Raw genomic sequence first — 23,739 nt, forward strand, 5'->3', positions numbered from 1 at the left:
AACAACGAGTCAACAACAAAGTTGAGCGAGTTCACAGCTGGTTATTTAGTTATGGTATTTGTTTCGTAATTCACATGTTCGTTTTGTAAACCATGCATCGTATTTATTTGTATCGCGGCCTTCCAGGCATGTTTGCAAAGATTAGTGGGGGTTTCCCATGTATTCTAGACTAGTTGTATTTGTATCACGGCCCTCCAGGCATGTTTGCGAAGATTAGTATTCGTACCGCGGCCTTCTAGGCATGTGTGCGAAGATTAGTGGGGGCTTCCCATGTGTTACTAGTCTAGCTGTATCTATAAGTGACCTTCCCCCCACGAGGTTAGTGGTACGTATTCCAGTAACGATGGAAGTACAAGTAATCATTCAATCCCATTCCCAACCCCGGGAATCGCATGCCTTGGTAAGAGTGTTAACTCACCTTGGTTTGCTTGGCAGATAAAAAAAATGGTCACTTGAGTTATATGTGGTCAATCACGTCCTAATATGGTTACCATACAAAGTCAGGTCTACGCTCAAGTATTGCACATAAGCTAACAGGTTACGAACACGTATTGATCATGGCAAACACGTAGAGCACGTTAACAGTCAAAATCACATATGATACCCACATCGTGCGACTCGGATGATTGGGTTGTTGAACTTATACAAGCCCAATCATCTTGTGCGATCCAATAATAGAGCCTAAAGTCAACCGGCCCAACCTATTGTGCGATCAGCATAGCTTGTGCGATCCATAATGGGTTGTGCGATCTGATGCAAACCCGGCCCAAAATAACAATACAAGTAGTCCAGCATGTAAACGGCCCAAACAATAAACATGAGTCTTGTGCGGTCCTAATGGTCTTTTGCGACTGACCAGTCCTTGTGCGATTGGAATTGGGCTTTGAGGCCCAACCGTATAAAGGTCCAAGTGATTCGTGTGTGTGGCCCAAGCCTTGTGCAATCGGCACAAGCTTGTGTGATCCACAAGGTCTTGTGCGATCATGCAAATCCTAGGTTGTACACTGTGCCTTATTTACTTGAACCCTTGTTGTGCGACTGTCTTGTGCGATCAGATCAGGCCTTGTATGACCTGATCTTGTGCGACCGATAGGAGACTTGTGCGATCCGTTTGGTTATCCGGATATTATGCTACTCGGTTATATCGTTTCCATTATTCGATTTGTCAACAATCAATCAGTTACACCCTTGACTCTTACCAATCAATTCTAACAGTTTCCATTTAGCATTCAATTGATCAAATTAATCATATTCCAGCCGATTCTCATGAACCCTAATTATGAATAAAACATGAACAATTACCATAACACTTAAACATATTCTAATCATGACAACTCAACAATCATTCGAACATGATACATCACAGCCGAAAGTCATCATTCAAACGTAACATCATCAACCCTTATTCTAATTCGTGAACACCATACACTAACAGCTTACATCATCATTAATTCACATATCATCCCTAAATCATCATGTAGAACATACATATCACGACATCATGCATCACACAATCAAAAGATAAAACACTAACCGGCTAAAGAAGAGAGTAAGGATCGATCCGAATAGAAAGTCTTCGGTGGAGAAGGGATCTGGCTGCCGTCGAGTTCATGAGGGAGAGAAAGAGAGAGTAGGGTTTTTGGTGTGTATAGAGTGTTAGCAAATAATGGGGAAAGCAAAACCTCACAAGGGTTTTGTATTGGTTTATATAGGGGAGTAGCCGAACCCTCTTAATGGGCTGCCCATTCGGTTCAATTACGAAAGAGTGTGGGCCGAGAGTGGTAAGGAATCAAAGCCCAAAGGCTTGTGCGATCGGGTTGTTGTTGTGCGATCGGTTCATTTTGTGTGATCTTATTACATACATACATGCACAACACATATTCACATAACATAATAACACGTATTTCATTACTTATCAAAGTTCACATAATCACATAGGGTCCACATACGTTACATTAAACACAAGAGAGGTTTGAACTACGAGTTGTCACAACTGATGTTTTCTTCCACTAATCATGTTGATTATTACACCAATTCAATTTCAGCTTTGAGTTGAAATCCTTGAAAAAAGCACCAAATTTGATTAACTTCATAATTTTAACTTTGGAAGGTGAATGTTTTCAAATAAAATAATCTGATCCAACTTTGAATTTAAAGATGGTGAAACCCCAAATTCAATCACCTGGCTGTGATACTCGAGTTGGTGACTGGGAAGGCAGTTCAGAGCAACAGGGTCGAAGGTGGTGAAGGAAGAATGGACCGGTGAAGTGTTTGATAAGGCTCTGGTGGCTGAAGGTGCGAATGGTGGCTTTGTTGCAGATAGCTCTTAAGTGCATTAACGATTCACCTGGTATGGATCAAGTGGCTACATTGATAGCATGTTTGGGTCAAATTTGGGGGTGAAGTTTTATGAAATTTTGAATGGTTTGTGGAAATGAGTGATGGGTTTATGATAATCGAGAAGAGTTTGATTTTGAAGGTGGTTTGAAATTGGGGCTAATGGTGGTTGGGTAGGGTTGAGAGAGAAGAGAGAGTGCAGAGGATAGAGAGAGAAGAGATGATGGTTTTGTTATTTTTTATTATTATATATAATATAATCTTTTATTTGAGTGGAAAAGACTAAACTGCCCCTCATGTGAGGGGCATGTGACCAGGATTTAACAGTTGAATTGGATGGAGTTAGAGGCGGGGAGTGAAATCATGAAAGGCTTCAGATATCCGGGAGTAAAATGGCTATTTTTAAAGGTTTGGAGCAAAACCGTTAAAGTGACCAAACTACGGGGAGTAAAACGGAAGTTTACTCAAAGAAAAACCTCAGAGCTTTTTTTATAAACCTATTTAGAGCCTAGTTTGATACTTTTTTAATTGTTCATCAATTTTTTTATAAATCTATTTAGAGCCTAGCCATATAACATAACAATAACCTTATAAACAATAGAAGTATGATATAAAGTCAAAAACTAGAATTTTTATTAAACATGCTCAATGAAACTGTTTGAAACATGATACGATTGCAATTAGGATTCATATTCTGTTTGCGGTGGTCCCACGCGTTGATGAGGACTGAGCAAGCGTCTGTCGACTTCATTCTACAGATTTGAGCCTTCAAGGCAACCTTCAACGAATCAACTAAGCAAGGACTTTGATAGGCTACTATGTTAATGATTTAAACATTCGACTACAACTTTACAAGGAAGGCTAGAAGGGACAATGTGTAATTTCTGAATAAATCGACCTACAAAACATAAACGAGGGAAAAATAGTTGGGACCCTTTTTGAAAATGGGCCTTGTTCGGTGACCCACCCGAAATGTAAACACAAGTAATATAAATAAAACTAATTCAATATCATAAATGTACATGCTATTTAAGTATTTAACCTTTAAGGTTTGTACATATTTCAGTTCAAGTTAGATAGAAACAAAGAGATACAAGAACTATTGGAAGGAAATAATTTCCTGATTATTTTAGTCCTTTATTTTAGTCAATTATTTTTTCTTTTCTTGTTGATTGGGCTGCCTTCTGTCAAGGCTTTTTATTAGGCCTTCTGTCAAGGCTTTTTATTAGGCATAATTTTTTGCCTATTGGCTGTATATATATTGCTTATGAACCGTGAATGAAAGGTCAAGAAATTACCATACTCCATATTTTTATGGTATCAGAGCACTGTTCCTAACACGCTCAACCAAAACCCCAAAACTCTAAAACAACCGACTATCACACACATGGCCGGCGACAAAGAAACGGAATCGAACACGGCCAGCAATGCCGCAGCAGATCACACCTCGCCCTATTACCTCCATCCATCAGATTATCCAAGGCAGTTACATGTGAATGAGGTCTTGAATGAAAGCAATTATCTCGACTGGGTTCAAGAGATGGAGACCTTTCTGTTTGCAAAAAACAAGATAGGATTTGTCGATGGAACCATAGAGAAACCAGAGAAGACACATGCGGATCACATGCTATGGCTTCGATGTGATGCCATGATCAGAGGATGGCTGACTACAGCTATGGAGAAGGAAATCAGAGTTAGTGTGAAATACGCTAATTCAGCGAAAGAAATATGGAAGGATTTACATGAACGTTGCGGGAAGGAAAGTGCCCCGAGGGCATATGAACTGAAGCAACAGTTGATGACAACAAAGCAGGATAGATCATGTCACACCCCCAAAATCCACATGCGGAGTACCCCTGCTTGGGAGCGTGACATGACCAGGATCAAGCCACCAATCATATTGAACATAGCATTTAATTATTAAAAGAAATCAAAACAACCCATCACAATATAATTGGTGTTTAACAAAACGTAGTTTGAGTAGCGGAAGCATAAGTATGTAAGTCCAATGTAAATCATAAGTTCAATGTTTAAACGTTTGACATAATATCCTCGATCCGTATCCCACAACGACCTGCTCCTCCCTGTGCAAGCTCCATAAATACCTAAGGTCCTGCAAGGCATGCAGCAGAGAGTCAACAACTAGTTGAGCGAGTTCACAGTTAATAGTTTAGTAATCGTAATAGTGTGAGTAGCATTATGTTCGTTCATTAAGTCATGTATCGTATTAGTTTCCATCGCGGCCCTCTAGGCATGTGTGCGAAGATTAGGGAAAGTTTTCCCAAGTATTCTAGACTATGTATATTTGTATTCGCGGCCACCCTGGCATGTGTGCGAAGTTTTAGTATATAGTTTGCGGCCTTCCCAAGGCATGTGTGCGAATATCAGTCATAATATCGCGGCCAACCCCGGCGTGTGTGCGAAAATCAGTTCAATTAGTATACTAGTCTAGCCGTATCTTATCATTTACCATCCTCACCCTGAGGACCATAAACATCAACCATCTGAGTATGTACAAATAAATCATCCAATCCCATTCCCACCCTGGGAACCCCATGCCTTGGCTGTGTGAACTCACCTTGGTTTGCTCGGCAGATACACAAAAGGTTTCTTGAACTAAGAGTGGTCAACCACGTCCTAACAGGGTTACCATACAAGTCAGGTTTTGACTCAAGCATAGCACATAGGTTTACACATAACTAATAGGTTTCAAGCACGTATGGATCATGGCAAACACATAACAAACAAGTGCATAACATATCCGACTTGTGCGATATAAATAAGCCCAATAGAACCCGGCCCAACATGTTGTGCGATCCACAACATGTTGTGCGATCCAACATAACCTGGCCCAATTAGTTAAGCAGCCCAACAGCCTGTTCGGCCCAATTAATTAACATATAAGTGACTTGTGCGATCCGGGTAACCTTGTACAATCCGGATGACTTGTACAATCCGAACAGTTGTACGATGGTGGTTTGGGCTTGTTCGGCCCAACAGCGTATCAAAATTTAACATATGTGTGGCCCAACATCTTGTGCGATCGGCACCAGCTTGTGCGATCCACAAGATGTTGTGCGATCATGCATAACTAGCCGGTACTATGTGCTAGACGTGTTTGTACTTATCTTGTGCGATTTCTTGTGCGTGTGCTCTTGTGCGACCAGAGCCTCTTGATCGTACAAGAGGCTTGTGCGGTCGGTTTTAAATATCCGGATATCATGCCATTCGGTTACAAACATTTAACAGTTTCCAATTTTACACAATCAATTAACAGTTAATCGGGTTCAATCATGGCAAATTTTCGATCAAACAAGGCAACTATCCTTTAATCCATATGAACCCTAATCAAAGCATGAACAATAATCTATCAATTCACATGAACATGTAGCCGATTACACCATCATAACCTGATTCACTAGAACAACAATAAGTTAACAATCCGAATCATAGAAACCTAACAGTGGATTAACATTTACATCAAACCGATTCATATGGACATTATATCAACCTACACATGTGACCGATTGCTCATTATTACCTCATGATTCCTTGTACAACATATGATAATAGTGACTAATAAGAACCCTAATCACTAAACAAGATCAACATATAGCACTACTCAAACAACAATCATACAACCAAATTAATAACGAAACACTAACCGGAAGGAAGTAGGGATAGATGATCCGAAAGAGGGAATATCTTCGAGAGATGGGAGGTGATGGCCGTCGGGTTCCCAAGCAAAACGAGAGAGAAAGAGCTAGGGTTTTGTGTGTGTGCTAATGTCTTGCAAGTTGTGAGAATGTTACTAACATTCTATGTGTAAATCGGATAGGGGAGGGATGGGCCGAACCCAACTTGGGCTGCCCATTCGGTTCAAGCTAACTAAGTTGTGCGGCCCAAACGGGCTTGTGTGCATTGTGCGATCGAGCGAGTCTTGTGCAGTTCGGTTCATGTAAACACATACACATTTACATAACATATCATGCATCAAATCAATTAATATAGTTCACATAAGCACGTAACGTTACACGAAAGTAGGTTCGAAATACGAGTTGTCACATTATCCCCAACTTAAAAGAAATTTCGTCCCGAAATTTGGTATGCACTCACTGAGGAAGCTAGGTAAGTTGCATCGTACACTGGTTTTCCTGGGGTGTCACATCCTCCCCCCGTTGATCTGGAATTTCGTCCCGAAATTCCGCAGTAGTAGCTTCAGCCTCAGTAGTGGTTGCAATGGTTCCGAATAACTGGGGATACTTTTCTGTCATCTGGTCTTCGCGTTCCCAGGTGTACTCTGGGCCACGACGGGAGTTCCAACGAACTCGAACAAGAGGTATTCTGGTGCGCTTGAGGACCTTAACATCCCGGTCCGTGATTTCTACAGGTTCCTCGACGAATCGCAACTGTTCGTCGATAGTGAGCTCCTTCAAAGGAACTATGAGGGTCTCATCTAATAGACATTTCTTCAGATTCGATACGTGAAAAACGTTGTGAACTGCCCCGAGTTCAGCTGGTGGGTTCAGTCTGTAGGCTACTTTGCCTATTCTCTCTATAATCTCAAACGGTCCGACATACCGCGGATTGAGTTTGCCTCGTTTGCCAAAACGAACCACACCCTTCCAGGGTGAGACTTTAAATAAAACCCGGTCCCCGACCTGAAATTCCAATGGCTTCCTACGCTTATCCGCGTAGCTTTTCTGACGGTCACGCGCTGCCGCCATGCGTTGTCGTATTTGTGCAAGCTTTTCCGTGGTGTCCACTATAAGTTCTGGACCCGTGATCTGACTATCCCCCACCTCTGCCCAACAGAGGGGTGACCGGCATTTACGCCCGTACAATGCCTCAAATGGAGTGGCTTGAATGCTGGTGTGATAACTGTTATTGTATAAAAACTCCACTAAAGGGAGATGCTTTTCCCAGCTGCTGCCAAAATCGATAACACATGCCCGAAGCATGTCTTCTAAGGTTTGAATCGTGCACTCAGACTGCCCATCCGTCTGAGGGTGATAAGCCGTGCTCATATCTAACCAAGAGCCAAAAGCTTTGTGCATTGCTTACCATAGTTCTGATGTGAATCGTGCATCGCGATCCGAAATGATAGAGGTGGGCACCCCGTGCCTTGAGACTACTTCTTTCAAGTATATGTCTGCTAGTGTGGAAAACTTTTCTGTTTCTTTGATTGCTAGGAAGTGAGCAGACTTGGTGAGTCGATCCACGATCACCCAAATAGTATCGTTCCCACGCTGAGATCTAGGTAGACCAGTAACGAAATCCATGGAAATTTCCTCCCATTTCCATTGTGGTATCTTTGGTTGCTGAAGTAAGCCTGCTGGTTTCTAATACTCTGCCTTGACTTTTGCACGTCAGGCACTTGCTGACATAGGTAGCGATGTGGGCCTTCATGCCAGGCCACCAATACGTGGTTCTGATGTCGTGGTACATTTTATCCGACCCTGGATGTACCGAGTAGCGAGATTTGTGAGCTTCATCCATCACGAGTTCTCGTAAACCGCCGTATAGTGGGACCCAAATATGCCCCGTTAGATAGTTGGCGTCGTCTTCCTTCTGTTCTAATCGTTGCCTTGAGTCGCGAAGGGCTTTAGCCCTGACGTTTTCTTGTTTCAATGCTTCTACTTGAGCATCTCGTATCTGTGTAGGAAGACTAGACTGAATAGTGAGCTGTAATGCTCGCACGCGCTTAGGTAAAGTGTCTTTCCGACTGAGGGCGTCAGCCACAACATTGGCTATACCTGGATGGTACTTGATGGCGCATTCATAATCGTTAAGTAGTTCAACCCATCGACGTTGACGCATGTTCAATTCCTTCTGCTTGAAGATATGCTCGAGACTCCTGTGATCGGTGTAGATAGTGCACTTGGTACCGTACAGGTAGTGTCGCCATATCTTGAGCGCGAAAACAATAGCTCCCAGCTCTAAATCGTGCGTCGTGTAGTTCCGTTCGTGAACCTTGAGTTGGCGCGAAGCATAAGCAATGACCTTGTCGCGCTGCATCAATACACAACCAAGCCCCTATATCGATGCGTCACAATAAACCACAAAATCGTCCGTGCCCTCTGGCAATGAGAGAATAGGGCGCTGCAAAGCCTATCCTTTAAGTGCTGAAAAGCAGTTTCCTGAGTGTTGCCCCAACGGTAGGTGACACCCTTCTGTGACAGTAGTGTAAGCGGCTGAGCAATCTTTGAGAAATCCTTGATGAACCGTCTGTAATATCCTGCCAAACCCAAGAATTGGCGTATTTCCATTGTTGTACGTGGTGCAGGCCAGTTCCTGATCGAATCTACCTTGGATGGATCAACATGGATCCCATCCTTGTTTACTACGTGGCCTAAGAAGTGGACTTCACGAAGCCAGAAGTCACATTTCGAAAACTTGGCGTACAGCTGTTCCTTTCGTAGGAGTTCCAAAATAAGTCGTAAGTGCTGCTCGTGCTCCTCCTGACTCTTGGAGTAGATCAGGATGTCGTCAATAAACACTATCACAAATTTGTCTAAGTAGGGTTTGCACACCCTGTTCATAAGGTCCATAAATACAGCAGGTGCGTTCGTTAACCCGAACGGCACGACAAGAAACTCGTAGTGACCGTAGCGAGTTCTGAATGCTGTCTTGGAGACGTCCTCATCCCGGACTCTCAGTTGATGGTAACCTGACCTCAAGTCTATCTTGGAGTAGTAACACGACCCTTGCAACTGGTCGAATAAGTCGTCTATACGTGGAAGAGGATAACGGTTCTTCACCGTCACCTTGTTGAGTTCGCGGTAGTCTATGCACATCCTGAAGGTACCGTCCTTCTTTTTCACAAATAACACTGGAGCTCCCCAGGGCGAAGAGCTAGGGCGAATAAAGCCCTTTTCCAAGAGCTCCTGTAGCTGCTTTGACAGTTCTTCCAGTTCAGTTGGAGCTAAATGATATGGTGCTCGAGCTATGGGTGCTGCTCCTGGAGCGAGCTCGATTTGAAATTCGACTTGGCGATGCGGCGGTAAGCCAGGTAAATCTTCAGGAAACACCTGAGAAAAGTCGCGTACAACTGGAATGTCTTCCATTTTCTTCTCTTTCATCGATGCGTCAGTAACGAGTGCCAAAATAGCGGTGTGACCCTTCCGCAAACATTTCTTAGCCTTCAAGAAAGAGATGATGCCGACCACAGCACCACTCTTGTCGCCTTGAACTTCGAGAGGTTCTTGACTAGAACGGGGAATACGAATGATCTTCTCGCTGCATAAGATTTCTGCCTGATGTTGGGATAACCAATCCATCCCAATGACAATATCAAAGCTACCCAAAACTATGGGAATGAGATCAATAGAGAAAGTCTGACCAGCGAGGATAAGATTACAACCCTGAACTATGTGTGGCCTCTAGACTTTTACCGTTAGCTAACTCTACGACATGCTTAGCGTTTAAGGGAGTAGGTGCACGTTTTAACATTTGGCTAACTATCAAAGACATATAACTTATATCCGTACCCGAATCAAACAGTAACATAAAAGTCGTCGAAGAGGGACTTACCCATTACTACGTTAGAATCATCTCTTGCATCACCCTGACCCATCCCGAACACACGGCCATGGGCGTCATTGTTTCCATTGTTTCCCCCATTGCTAACCCCATTGTCGTTCCTGCTTCCATGGTCGTGGTTCTGATTCTGGTTCCAGTTCAACTGTGGACAGTGTCTCTCGTAGTGATCTTTAGCACCATACTGAAAACATCCTCTAAAACTTTGCTGCTGCTGCTGAGCCTGTGGAGCTTGAGGCTGTTGTTGTTGTTCCTGACTTACAGGACGTGAGTTTCGGCAATCCTTTGCTTCATGACCTATCTTGAGACACCTCTGGCAACGACCCTTGTTGCACTGGCCACTGTGGTGTCGGTTACAATTGTTGCACCATGGGTGATATCCTCGATATCTTTTCTGCCCGCGACTACCCGAAGGCTGCTGGCTGGGGCCCTGGTAATCATCTATCTTTCGCTGCTGCGCTCGGGACTGAATCGTAGCGGAACCCTTGCTTAGGTTTCCATCCCACTTGCGTTTGTTGTCACTGGGAGCACAAGTTGTAGCAACATTAACACGTTTTGGTAGTTCGCTCTGTTCTACCGCCTGGTCTGTGAGACGATGAGCAAGCCGAGTAACTTGTTGGATAGTGCCAAGATTAGCCGCGGCCACATGACTCCGAATTTCTGGCACCAGACCCTTGAGATACAGCTCGATACGTTTGGTGGGAGGGTCTACCATAGTGGGACACAATGTGGCTAATTCATTTAATCTCCTCGTATAAGCCTCAATTTCCGACCCCGTCATCTGTAAATTGCGAAACTCCACCTCTAGTTGGTGGATGTCATCCCGACTGCAAAACTCTTCCTTAATTAGATCCTTGAATTCGTTCCAGGGGGTGGCATTAGCAGCTGCCAGCCCTAACATTTGAACCTGTGCTTCCCACCAGGTTAATGCAGCACCATCGAGTGTTCCAGTAGCAAACTTTACTCTACGAGACTCAGGGCAATCATGCACCTCGAAGTCAGTTTCGAGCCTCTCGGACCAATGGAGGAGGCCTAAACTCCCTCAGTACCACTGAAGGTACTAGGTCGGCAATCCATGATCGTGCCTACGGGTGACTGAGCGTTCTGATCTGCTCCTGCCTGTGCGGCTGCAAGTGCCGCAGCAACTCGTTCGTTAATTAGAGCCGTCAACTGGGCTTGAGTCATGTTAATACGTCCAGACATGATCTTGATAGCAAAGGTAATGTAAGTAAGAGAGAGGTTCGCGAAGAATGCGGTGACAGAAAAAAAAACGTAAGCACACAAGTGTTCTCGAGCAATAGTAGTTATGTGTATCTAAGCATACTACGAGCAAAGTTCTATACAATTCTAGCATGTAGGCAATAAACATAAACCATATTACCTAGGATGTTGAGTCTTGCACATGGAGCGAAGCGTCGTTGTGGATCGTTGAGAGCACTGTTCTGGTTATAGTCTAGTTTTAATAAAAACGTTTTTCCCATATTAAAACCAAGTTCTCTATAACCAATGGCTCTGATACCAATCTGTCACACCCCCAAAAATCCACGCGCGGAGTACCACCGCTTGGAGGCGTGACATGACCAGGATCAAGCCACCAATCATATTGAACATAGCATTTAATTATTAAAAGAAATCAAAACAACCCATTACAATATAATTGGTGTTTAACAAAACGTAGTTTGAGTAGCGGAAGCATAAGTATGTAAGTCCAATGTAAATCATAAGTTCAATGTTTAAACGTTTGACATAATATCCTCGATCCGTATCCCACAACGACCTGCTCCTCCCTGTGCAAGCTCCATAAATACCTAAGGTCCTGCAAGGCATGCAGCAGAGAGTCAACAACTAGTTGAGCGAGTTCACAGTTAATAGTTTAGTAATCGTAATAGTGTGAGTAGCATTATGTTCGTTCATTAAGTCATGTATCGTATTAGTTTCCATCGCGGCCCTCTAGGCATGTGTGCGAAGATTAGGGAAAGTTTTCCCAAGTATTCTAGACTATGTATATTTGTATTCGCGGCCACCCTGGCATGTGTGCGAAGTTTTAGTATATAGTTCGCGGCCTTCCCAAGGCATGTGTGCGAAGATCAGTCATAATATCGCGGCCAACCCCGGCGTGTGTGCGAAAATCAGTTCAATTAGTATACTAGTCTAGCCGTATCTTATCATTTACCATCCTCACCCTGAGGACCATAAACATCTACCATCTGAGTATGTACAAATAAATCATCCAATCCCATTCCTGTTGGAGATGTTGTCTTCAGCCCAACCCATTAAGGCTAGCCAAGAATTAGAGAGAAGAAGGGAAAGGGTTCGGCTGGCCCTAACCCTAATGGGCTTTAAGTGTTTTAGGTCCAGTAGTTTAGTTACTTGTTTAGCAAGGGACTAACCCTAATTCTAGCCTATAAATATATCTCTTGTACTTGTAATCATTATCACTCAATAAAATACAAACCCTAGTTGCCCCCGTGGACGTAGGTTACACACTGTGACCGAACCACGTAAATCTCGTGTCTACTTTTCTTGTTGCTTTCATTTATTGATCGTGTGTGTGTGATCTAAATCCTAACAACTGGTATCAGAGCTCGGGCTCTTGATCAAGAACACACACCAGCCGCCTACCACCTCCTGCCTCCAGCCGCCGCCGCAAACCCTAATTAGGGTTTCGCCGCCGCCACCTAGCCGCCGCTAGGGTTTCCACGCCGACACCCACCGACCCGCTGCAGTTTCGCAGCTTTGCTCCAGGGCAACCGGGTACCGCCGCCGCCACCTAACCCAGATTAGGGTTTTGTCAGCCGCCGCCTACCATCTTGCCGGAATCGCAGAACCGCCGCCGCCGCTAACCAGATTAGGGTTTCCAGCCGCCGCCGCTCAAAAAGAAGGGTTTCTTTACCGATTTTCGCTTCTGCGTTTTTCGGATTTCCTGCACGTTTTTCAAGGTCAGATTTCAGGGTTGTTTTTTTCACTTTATTCTCTCACGATTCTCTGGTCAGTTTCTGTTATTCAGCAAAGATGTCTGATGATGGAAAAGTCAGAATTGAGAAGTTTGATGGGAAGAATTTCGGATGGTGGAAGATGCAAATCAAGGATTTGCTGATACAGAAGGATCTGGATGCAGCCTTAGAGCCTCCTCCTACACCTCTAACGGATAAGTGGACAGCCATTGACAAGAAGGCCATGTCAACTATCAGGCTCACTCTTTCTATGAATGTTGGCTACAATATTTCTGAACAAACCTCAGCACGAGGAATCATAGAGGCTTTGTCAAATATGTATGAGAAGCCGTCTCCTGCCAACAAGGTGTTTCTGATACGGGAGTTAGTCAACACCCGCATGAAAGAGGGAAGTTCTGTTATTGAGCATATTAATTTGTTTAATTCTCACTTGTCTCGTTTGAATTCAGTAAAATTCAAGATAGATGATGAACTGCAAGCATGCCTGCTCTTGTCCTCATTACCTGACAGCTGGTCAGGAACTATTACTGCAGTCACTGGGGCAGTTGAGACCCTCACTTTTGCTAAAGTTCGTGACTTGATATTGAATAAGGACTCAAGAAGGAGGAATTCTGGAGAGACAAGTTCGTTGCTCAGTACTGAGGGGAGAGGGAGAAGTAATAATAGAGGTGGAAATAGAGGAAGGTCAAAGTCAAAACGAAGAAGCAAGTCAAGACCAGCAAAACCGAGAAAAGACATACAGTGCTGGAACTGTGATGAGCATGGGCACTTTAGAAGTCAGTGTACTAAACCTCATAGAGACAAAAAGGAGGTGAATGCTACCACAGCCTCAGATTCAGAGGATGCCCTTATTTGTTGTGTCGAAAATACTGTTGAAGACTGGATTATGGATTCAGGAGCATCGTTTCATGCTACTTCTAGCACAAAGAAGATGAAGAATCTACGAACAGGTAACTTTGGTAAAGTTCGTTTGGCTAATAATCACAGTCTTGATATTACAGGAATTGGAGACATAGACTTAAAAACACCATTGGGAACCATTTGGACCTTAAAGAATGTTCGGGTCATTCCTGGTTTGAAGAGGATGTTGATATCCATTGGTCAGCTTGATGATCAGGGATATGATGTCCACTTTGGTAGAGGACAATGGAAAGTTGTTAAGGGTAGTATGGTCATTGCAAGAGGAAAGAAGAGAGGTATACTATACATGGTTGAAGTACCAACCGATGGGGTTAATGCAGTATCTGATGGGTCGAGTCTATCAAAGTTATGGCATCAACGACTCGGCCACATGAGTGAAAAGGGGATGAAGATGCTTGTTACCAAGGGAAAGCTTCCAGAACTGAAACAGGTCGAGTCTGAGTTTTTTGAACCGTGCATCCTTGGCAAGAAAAAGAAGGTGACTTTTGTGAAGACAGGGAGAGCACCAAAAGCTCAGAAATTGGAGCTGATTCACTCAGACGTGTACGGGCCGACATCAGTTGCTTCACCTGCAGGATCTCGCTATTATGTGACCTTCATAGACGATTCAACACGCAAGGTATGGGTTTACTTTCTTAAACATAAATCTGAAGTTTTTGATAAATTTAAGAAATGGAAAGCTGCTGTTGAACTTGAAACTGATTTGAAGGTGAAATGCTTGAAGTCTGACAACGGAGGTGAATATATCAGCAAAGAATTTACAGATTATTGTGCTGAGAGGGGGATCAGGATGATAAATACAGTTCCAGGAACTCCGCAACAGAATGGGGTTGCAGAGAGGATGAACAGAACATTGTGTGAGAGAGCCAGAAGTATGAGATTGAATGCAGGGCTCCCAAAAATGTTCTGGGCTGATGCGGTTAACACCGCGGCTTATCTTATCAATCGTGGGCCTTCAGTACCGTTGGGATTCAAGATTCCTCAGGAAGAATGGAAGGGAAAAGCAGTTGAGTATGATCACCTGAGAATCTTCGGGTGTAGTGCTTATGATATTGATCTTGAAGGTGACAAGTTAGATGCCAAAGCAAAGAAGTACACGCTCGTTGGATATGGGTCTGATAAAATGGGCTACAGGCTTTGGGATCATGAAAGCAGGAAGCTAGTCAGAAGCAAACATGCCGAATTCAATGAAGCTGAACTGTACAAAGACAGGAATTCAGAGAAGTTAGAGGTTCAGAAAGAAGTGGTCGAGTTTGACACTGATGGTCAAAAGAATGAACCAATTATAGAACCTGAATCAGATTCTGAAGATGACACAGGACCAGAGGTTGAAGATGGATATAATGAGACAAGAGAAGTCTCTGACAGTGGGAGCTCAGAGCATGAAGAAGAACAGCCTCCACAGCAGCCTGACCCGTCAGAAAATTGGGTCAGGAGATCCACCCGAGTTAGTAAACCGCCTAATAAATATAATCCTTCAGTTAATTATATTCTCTTGACAGAAAACGGTGAACCAGAAAGCTACTCTGAGGCAGTCAAGATGAAAGATTTTCTCCAGTGGGAGCATGCAATGAAGGATGAGATGAGCTCTTTAGATAAAAACAAGACTTGGGTCTTAGTAAAGCTTCCGCCTGATAAAAGAGCTTTACAAAATAAATGGGTCTTCAGGGTCAAAGAAGAACACGATGGTTCTAAACGGTACAAAGCCCGTTTAGTAGTTAAGGGTTTCAGCGGAAGAAGGGAGTTGATTATGATGAGATTTTCTCTCCAGTGGTGAAGATGACTACCATCAGGTTGGTTCTTAGTATTGTAGCCGCAGAAAAATTGCATCTAGAGCAGTTAGATGTGAAAACAGCTTTTCTACATGGTGACCTAAATGAAGACATTTATATGGCACAACCTGAGGGATTCAAGGTTGTTGGGAAAGAGAACTGGGTTTGCAAATTGAAGAAGAGTTTGTATGGTCTTAAACAGGAACCCAGACAGTGGTACATGAAGTTTGATAACTTCATGGAGAGGTCAGGGTACAAGAGATGTCAGATGGACCATTGTTGCTATTTGAAGAAGTTCAGCAACTCTTATGTCATATTGTTACTTTACGTTGACGATATGTTAATTGCAGGTTCTGATATGAAAGAAATAAGCAGGTTAAAGAAGCAAATGTCCAAAGAATTCGAGATGAAGGATTTGGGTCCAGCCAAACAGATACTCGGGATGAGTATAACCAGAAGCAAGAAAGATGGCTCAGTGACACTATCCCAGGAGAAGTACATCGGGAAAGTGTTAGACAGATTTGGTATGAACAGTGAGAAGACCAAGCCTAGAAACACGCCTTTAGGAAGTCACCTCAAGCTTACTAAAGAACAGTGTCCCAGAACAGAAGAAGAAAAGGCTGATATGGCTAGAGTTCCATATGCATCTGCTGTAGGAAGTCTAATGTATGTTATGGTATGCACGAGACCTGACATAGCACACGCAGTTGGAGTTGTCAGTCGCTTTATGTCAAATCCGGGAAGAGAACACTGGGAAGCAGTTAAATGGGTGCTTCGTTATTTGAAAGGTACGTCAAAGATGGGGCTGTGTTTTAAAGGAAAGGATGTGGTTCTCAAGGGTTATACAGATGCTGACCTAGGTGGCTGTAAAGATACATTTAAAAGCACTACAGGATATGTCTTTACAGTGGGAGGAACAGCAGTGAGTTGGATGTCCAAACTTCAGAAAAGTGTGGCTTTATCTACTACAGAAGCTGAATACATGGCAGTAGCTGAGGCCAGTAAAGAACTAGTATGGTTGAAAGCTTTTCTGAAAGAGTTAGGGAAGAATCAAGCTGACTACCCGTTGTATTGTGACAATGAAAGTGCGGTGAAACTTGCAAAGAATCCTGTTTATCATGGGAAGACGAAGCACATAGGGATGAGGTATCATTTTGTCAGAGGATTGATTAGTGAAGGATCAATCAGTTTGAAGAATGTCCCAGGTGCTAAGAATCCAGCAGATATGTTTACCAAGGTTGTGGTGCTGGATAAGCTGAAGCTATGCATAGCTTCAGCTGGCCTTCAGGAATAATGTTGAGAAGGCGGGGTAACTAGGGGGTTTTGAAGATCAAGGGGGATTTTCATTTACAGAAGTACAGAAGAGACGGTGCAGTTCGAGGTCCGAAGACACCAAGTGGGAGATTGTTGGAGATGTTGTCTTCAGCCCAACCCATTAAGGCTAGCCAAGAATTAGAGAGAAGAAGGGAAAGGGTTCGGCCGGCCCTAACCCTAATGGGCTTTAAGTGTTTTAGGTCCAGTTGTTTAGTTACTTGTTTAGCAAGGGACTAACCCTAATTCTAGCCTATAAATATATCTCTTGTACTTGTAATCATTATCACTCAATAAAATACAAACCCTAGTTGCCCCCGTGGACGTAGGTTACACACTGTGACCAAACCACGTAAATCTCGTGTCTACTTTTCTTGTTGCTTTCGTTTATTGATCGTGTGTGTGTGATCTAAATCCTAACAATTCCCACCCTGGGAACCCCATGACTTGGCTGTGTGAACTCACCTTGGTTTGCTCGGCAGATACACAAAAGGTTTCTTGAACTAAGAGTGGTCAACCACGTCCTAACAGGGTTACCATACAAGTCAGGTTTTGACTCAAGCATAGCACATAGGTTTACACATAACTAACAGGTTTCAAGCACGTATGGATCATGGCAAACACATAACAAACAAGTGCATAACATATCCGACTTGTGCGATATAAATAAGCCCAATAGAACCCGGCCCAACATGTTGTGCGATCCACAACATGTTGTGCGATCCAACATAACCTGGCCCAATTAGTTAAGCAGCCCAACAGCCTGTTCGGCCCAATTAATTAAAATATAAGTGACTTGTGCGATCCGGGTAACCTTGTACAATCCGGATGACTTGTACGATCCGAACAGTTGTGCGATGGTGGTTTGGGCTTGTTCGGCCCAACAGCGTATCAAAGTTTAACATATGTGTGTGGCCCAACATCTTGTGCGATCGGCACCAGCTTTTGCGATCCACAAGATGTTGTGCGATCATGCATAACTAGCCGGTACTATGTGCTAGACGTGTTTGTACTTATCTTGTGCGATTTCTTGTGCGTGTGCTCTTGTGCGTGTGCTCTTGTGCGACCAGAGCCTCTTGATCGTACAAGAGGCTTGTGCGGTCGGTTTCAAATATCCGGATATCATGCCATTCGGTTACAAACATTTAACAGTTTCCAATTTTACACAATCAATCAACAGTTAATCGGGTTCAATCATGGCAAATTTTCGATCAAACAAGGCAACTATCCTTTAATCCATATGAACCCTAATCAAAGCATGAACAATAATCTATCAATTCACATGAACATGTAGCCGATTACACCATCATAACCTGATTCACTAGAACAACAATAAGTTAACAATCCGAATCATAGAAACCTAACAGTGGATTAACATCTACATCAAACCGATTCATATGGACATTATATCAACCTACACATGTGACCGATTACTCATTATTACCTCATGATTCCTTGTACAACATATGATAATAGTGACTAATAAGAACCCTAATCACTAAACAAGATCAACATATAGCACTACTTAAACAACAATCATACAACCAAATTAATAACGAAACACTAACCGGAAGGAAGTAGGGATAGATGATCCGAACAAGGGAATATCTTGGAGAGATGGGAGGTGATGGCCGTCGGGTTCCCAAGCAAAACGAGAGAGAAAGAGCTAGGGTTTTGTGTGTGTGCTAATGTCTTGAAAGTTGTCAGAATGTTACTAACATTCTAAGTGTAAATCGGATAGGGGAGGGATGGGCCGAACCCAACTTGGGCTGCCCATTCGGTTCAAGCTAACTAAGTTGTGTGGCCCAACCGGGCTTGTGTGCGTTGTGCGATCAGCGAGTCTTGTGCGGTTCGGTTCATGTAAACACATACACATTTACATAACATATCATGCATTAAATCAATTAATATAGTTCACATAAGCACGTAACGTTACACGAAAGTAGGTTCGAAATACGAGTTGTCACAGATCATCTGTGTCAGCATATTAAACCAGGTTAAGAACTCTCTAGGACGAGATAAGTTCAGTTTTTTCGGTTCCGAGGTGTTCTTGTGCCGGTTGCACATGCAATCTAAGCCAAAAGTTAACTGAATCCAAGGATAAAGAAAGGTTGTATGAGTTCTTACTTGGACTCGATAACGAATACTCGACCATCAGAACACAAATCCTTGCTATGAAGCCAATACTCAGCCTAGGAGAAGCTTACCATCTCGTTACGGAAGATGAGCAACAGAAGGTTGTTCCCATGGGCAAAAGAACAAACATCGATACAACTGCGTTTCAAGCTTTCATGAAGAAAGACGGGGCTGCTGGCACACAGATTCGAAACACGTCCAAGAATAGCAAGAAGGCCGCTGATGATAAGGTGGAGCACTATGTTTTTTGTGGGAAGGACGGGCATAACCGTGATGGGTGCTTCAAGCGAATTGGATACCCGGAATGGTGGCCGGGGAAAGGAAAACCAGAAAAAGCAAAAGCTAAGGTCGTGTGTGTTGAAACGGCTTCCATTGTGAATGAATCAAATAAGAATGAAACAAGCCCCATACCGGGCTTAAACGGAGAACAATATAAACAATTCTTACACATGTTCACTGTTAAGAATGTGCCTAATACCAAAGTCACTCAACCGACGGCAAATATGGCAGGTATATTCGACGAAGGTAACGGATGGGTTGTTGACTCGGGTTGCACCGAGTACATAACCCATAACTTTAATGCTTTTCATGATGAATTTAAAAAACACATGACTTACCAGTCGCCATTCCTAATGGTGACTCCATACCTGTCAAGGGTAGAGGGACATGCACGTTGCCAAATGGTTCAAAGATTCAAGACGTTTTATATGTGCCTGAGTTCATGTGTAACTTATTATCTGTTAGCCGATTAACCGAAGATCTCCATTGTACTGTAATGTTTTTTTCCGGATTCTTTGTCATGCAGGACTTGAATTCGAGGAAATTGATTGGAACGGGTAGATGCGAACGAGGTCTATATCGGATGAGGATGATGGGAAGCGAGAGGATGGCAATGGCTGTTGGAAGTGGGCTTTGGCATAAACGTTTGGGGCATGCTTCTCATAGTAAACTATCTTGTTTTGTTTTTATTTCTTTAAAGACGAATGATGAAACTTGTGATTCATGCGCAAGAGCAAAATTTACTAGACTACCATTTCTTACTAGTTTTATCAAAATCAAAAGAATGTTTTGAACTTCTACACTGTGACATATGGGGAAGATACCGTACGCCCTCTTTAACCGGAGCAAATTATTTTTTAACTATAGTCGATGACTTTAGTCGATCAGTTTGGGTATACCTTTTGAAACGGAAGTCGGATGCCAGTGATTGTCTAATTAGCTTCCATAAAATGATCAAAACTCAATTTGATAAAAATGTAAAAAGGGTTCGATGCGACAACGGAGGCGAGTTCACGTCAAACCAAATGATGACCTTTTACAGTGAAGAAGGGGTTTTACTTGAAACCACATGTCCTCATACCCCGCAACAGAATGGAGTCGTTGAGCGGAAGCATCGATACATGCTTGAAACTGCAAGGGCACTAAAATTTGAGGCAAAATTGCCATCAACTTTCTGGGGAGAATGTATCCTAACCGCTGCTTATATTATAAATAAGCTACCATCCACGGCCATTAATAACAAGACCCCCTATGAGATAGTTTACAATAAAAAACCTGGTTATGACCACATGAGAGTTTTTGGCTGTCTTACGTACTATCGAAGCACCGAAACGAGAGGCGACAAGTTTGAGGAAAGAGGGAGACCTGGTATATTTTTAGGATATCCTTACGGGATAAAGGGGTACAAAATTTTCAATGTTGAAAATAACAAAATGGTAGTTTCAAGGGATGTGATATTTGTTGAGAACATATTCCCGTATGACAAAATCAACATTCGTCTCGAAGAAGAGGAACCAGAAATATTTAAACTTCCACCTTGGTATTCCCACATTCATGATGAACCAATCACAAATGAAGGAAATAATTTGGAGGAATTCATAACAGAAGGAAACGATTCTCCTCGAAGTGAAGCAAACATACCCATGCAAGACCACTTTAATAATGAAATTGGTCATGAAACAAGCCCAATGGAGGAGACATACCGAACTGATGATCTCGGCCCAACTCATGAAGAAGGAATACAAGCCAGTGGCACACAAGCCCAAGAACCGATTAGAGAAAAGAGAAGCAGATCACGGCCAACACATCTAAATGACTACATTGTCAATCTTCCATCATCCATAGACCCATCGCTACCCATCTCCGATCAAAGTTCCTCTACGGTACATCCAATTGCTAATTTCATTTCTTATAATAAGTTTACTAATTCTCACAAAGCTTTTTTAGCGGCCATCAGTTCCAACGATGAGCCAAAGACTTTTAAACAAGCTGCGCAGAATCCCAGTTGGAGAGAAGCTATGAAACAAGAGATTCGAGCACTTGAACAAAATGGTACATGGACCCTTGAAGATTTGCCAAAAGGTAAACATGCCATAGGATCGAAATGGGTGTACAAGTTGAAGTACAAGCCGAATGGGCAAATCGAAAGATATAAGGCGAGATTAGTCGCAAAGGGATTCACACAAATGGAAGGAATCGATTTTCATGATACCTTCGCACCGGTAGCCAAACTTGTTACCGTTCGAACTCTGCTTGCCGTAGCAACCAAAAGAAATTGGGTTATTAATCAGCTTGACGTGAACAATGCTTTCTTGCATGGAGAATTAAACGAAGAAATATACATGAGGATACCACAAGGGTTCGAAAAGGGAAATGAAAACAAGGTATGCCGACTTAGAAAATCTCTTTATGGTCTGAAACAAGCATCGAGAAACTGGTACCAAAAATTTACCTCTTCCTTGCAACAAATCGGTTTCAAACAATCTCGAGCCGATCATTCCTTACTTGTTTTCAAGTCCAAAGAATCGTTTGTCGCGGCACTCATATACGTCGACGACGTAATTCTCACTAGAAACGACGTTGAAAAGATTAAAGAAACAAAAGCATTCCTTGATGAAAAGTTCAGTATCAAAGACCTTGGCCCTTTAAAGTACTTCTTGGGCATAGAGGTAACACGTACGCGGGAATGTTTAGTCTTGAGTCAATGAAAATATGTGCTCGACATCCTTGAAGATAGTGGGATGATGGGTTGTCGACCAAGTGCCTTCCCCATGGAGCAAAACACGAAACTTGCAAAAGATGATAAAGAAGTTCAAGCCGATGCCAATCAATACCGTAGACTTGTGGGCAGACTCTTATACCTACAAGCGACTAGACCCGACATCACCTACTCAGTTAACGTTTTTAGTCTTCGTAGGAGATCCACGGGCAAACCATATGGAAGCAGCGATGAGAGTATTAAGGTACTTGAAAGCCACCCCGGGTCAAGGCATACTTCTCCCAAAAAGGGGAGGAACAAACCTGGTTGGGTATACCGACTCGGACTGGCTTGGTTGCCCCGATACGAGAAGATCAAGAAGTGGTTATTTGCTACTCTTAGGTGGGGCGCCGGTATCATGGAAATCGAAGAAGCAGTCGGTTGTGTCACGCTCCTCGGCAGAAGTCGAATACCGAGCCAAGGCAACAACCGTTAGTGAGATCCTTTGGTTACGATGGCTTTTGAAAGAACTAGGCGCTGAACAAAACATTGCAACACAACTGTTTTGTGATAACTTGGCTGTTAAACACATAGCCAATAATCCGGCGTTTCATGAACGAACGAAACACGTTGAAATGGATTGCTACTTCGTTAGAGAACGGGTCGAGTCAAATGACGTGGAACCACTGTATGTTGATACAAAATCACAAGTCGCAGACCTGTTCACAAAGCTGCTGGGATCACGGCAACTACAGTTATTACTTGGCAAGTTGGGCATTTGTGATCCGCATGCTCCAACTTGAGAGGGAGTATTGGAAGGAAATAATTTTATTTTAGTCCATTATTTTTTCTTTTCTTGTTGATTGGGCTGCCTTCTATCAAGGCTTTTTATTAGGCCTTCTGTCAAGGCTTTTTATTAGGCATAAATTTTTTACCTATTAGAGGACCCGGGGTGGGTGATTTGATCACTCGTTATAAAATTTCAACGCCGTGATACACGGCCGCCGCCCCTACACATAACGCGTTAATATGAAAACGCGTTAAACGTATAACGCGTTGAACTTGATCAATGAATGTGTATTAACTTGTACATTGGGTATTAATACTTGTACATTGGAATCCCATCACTAGTGGTACCACCCCCCTACATTTCTATCACTAGTGATAGAATATTGGTTGTACACATGGCATGACTTGATTGGATAGTGGGAGTGATAGATTCTATCACTAGTGAACCACCCCTAGTCCCCTTAGTTGTATATATATTGCTTATGAACCGTGAATGAAAGGTCAAGAAATTACCATACTCCATATTTTTTAAGAACAGCTTATATTAGATGGTTGTATAATTTAACATCATGTTAACATGTGATAGTAAATCTTATGTATATCCCTTTATGATATCCACTCTGATCATTCTCATCTGTATATTTTGCGATCTTCTACCTCTTTAAAAGTGATTTTGAGAAATAAACGATTGACATTTTTGAACATCCATGGTTTTGATTCTTGTTTTTCCCTATCTAGTCAACTGCATTTAACGTTTTTTTAGCATTGAATTTTTTTTCTCCCACATAAAAAAAGGACTATGCTATTCACACACCCCAAACCTTATTTTCACACCCCCCAAAGCCTGTTTTCCAGACAATTGGTGATGTGATGGTGTACGATGTCAGTTGAAGCGCCCCGCTTTGGCCAAAGCGGGGCGTTTAGGGTGCGATTTGCAGACAAATAGTGATGAGACTTGATGGGATTTTATATTTTGTACGGTGTCGGAGAAAGTGGAACGTTT

Source organism: Helianthus annuus, chromosome 2 (assembly GCF_002127325.2).
Source record: "Helianthus annuus cultivar XRQ/B chromosome 2, HanXRQr2.0-SUNRISE, whole genome shotgun sequence".
In the NCBI taxonomy this organism is placed as follows: Eukaryota; Viridiplantae; Streptophyta; class Magnoliopsida; order Asterales; family Asteraceae; genus Helianthus; species Helianthus annuus.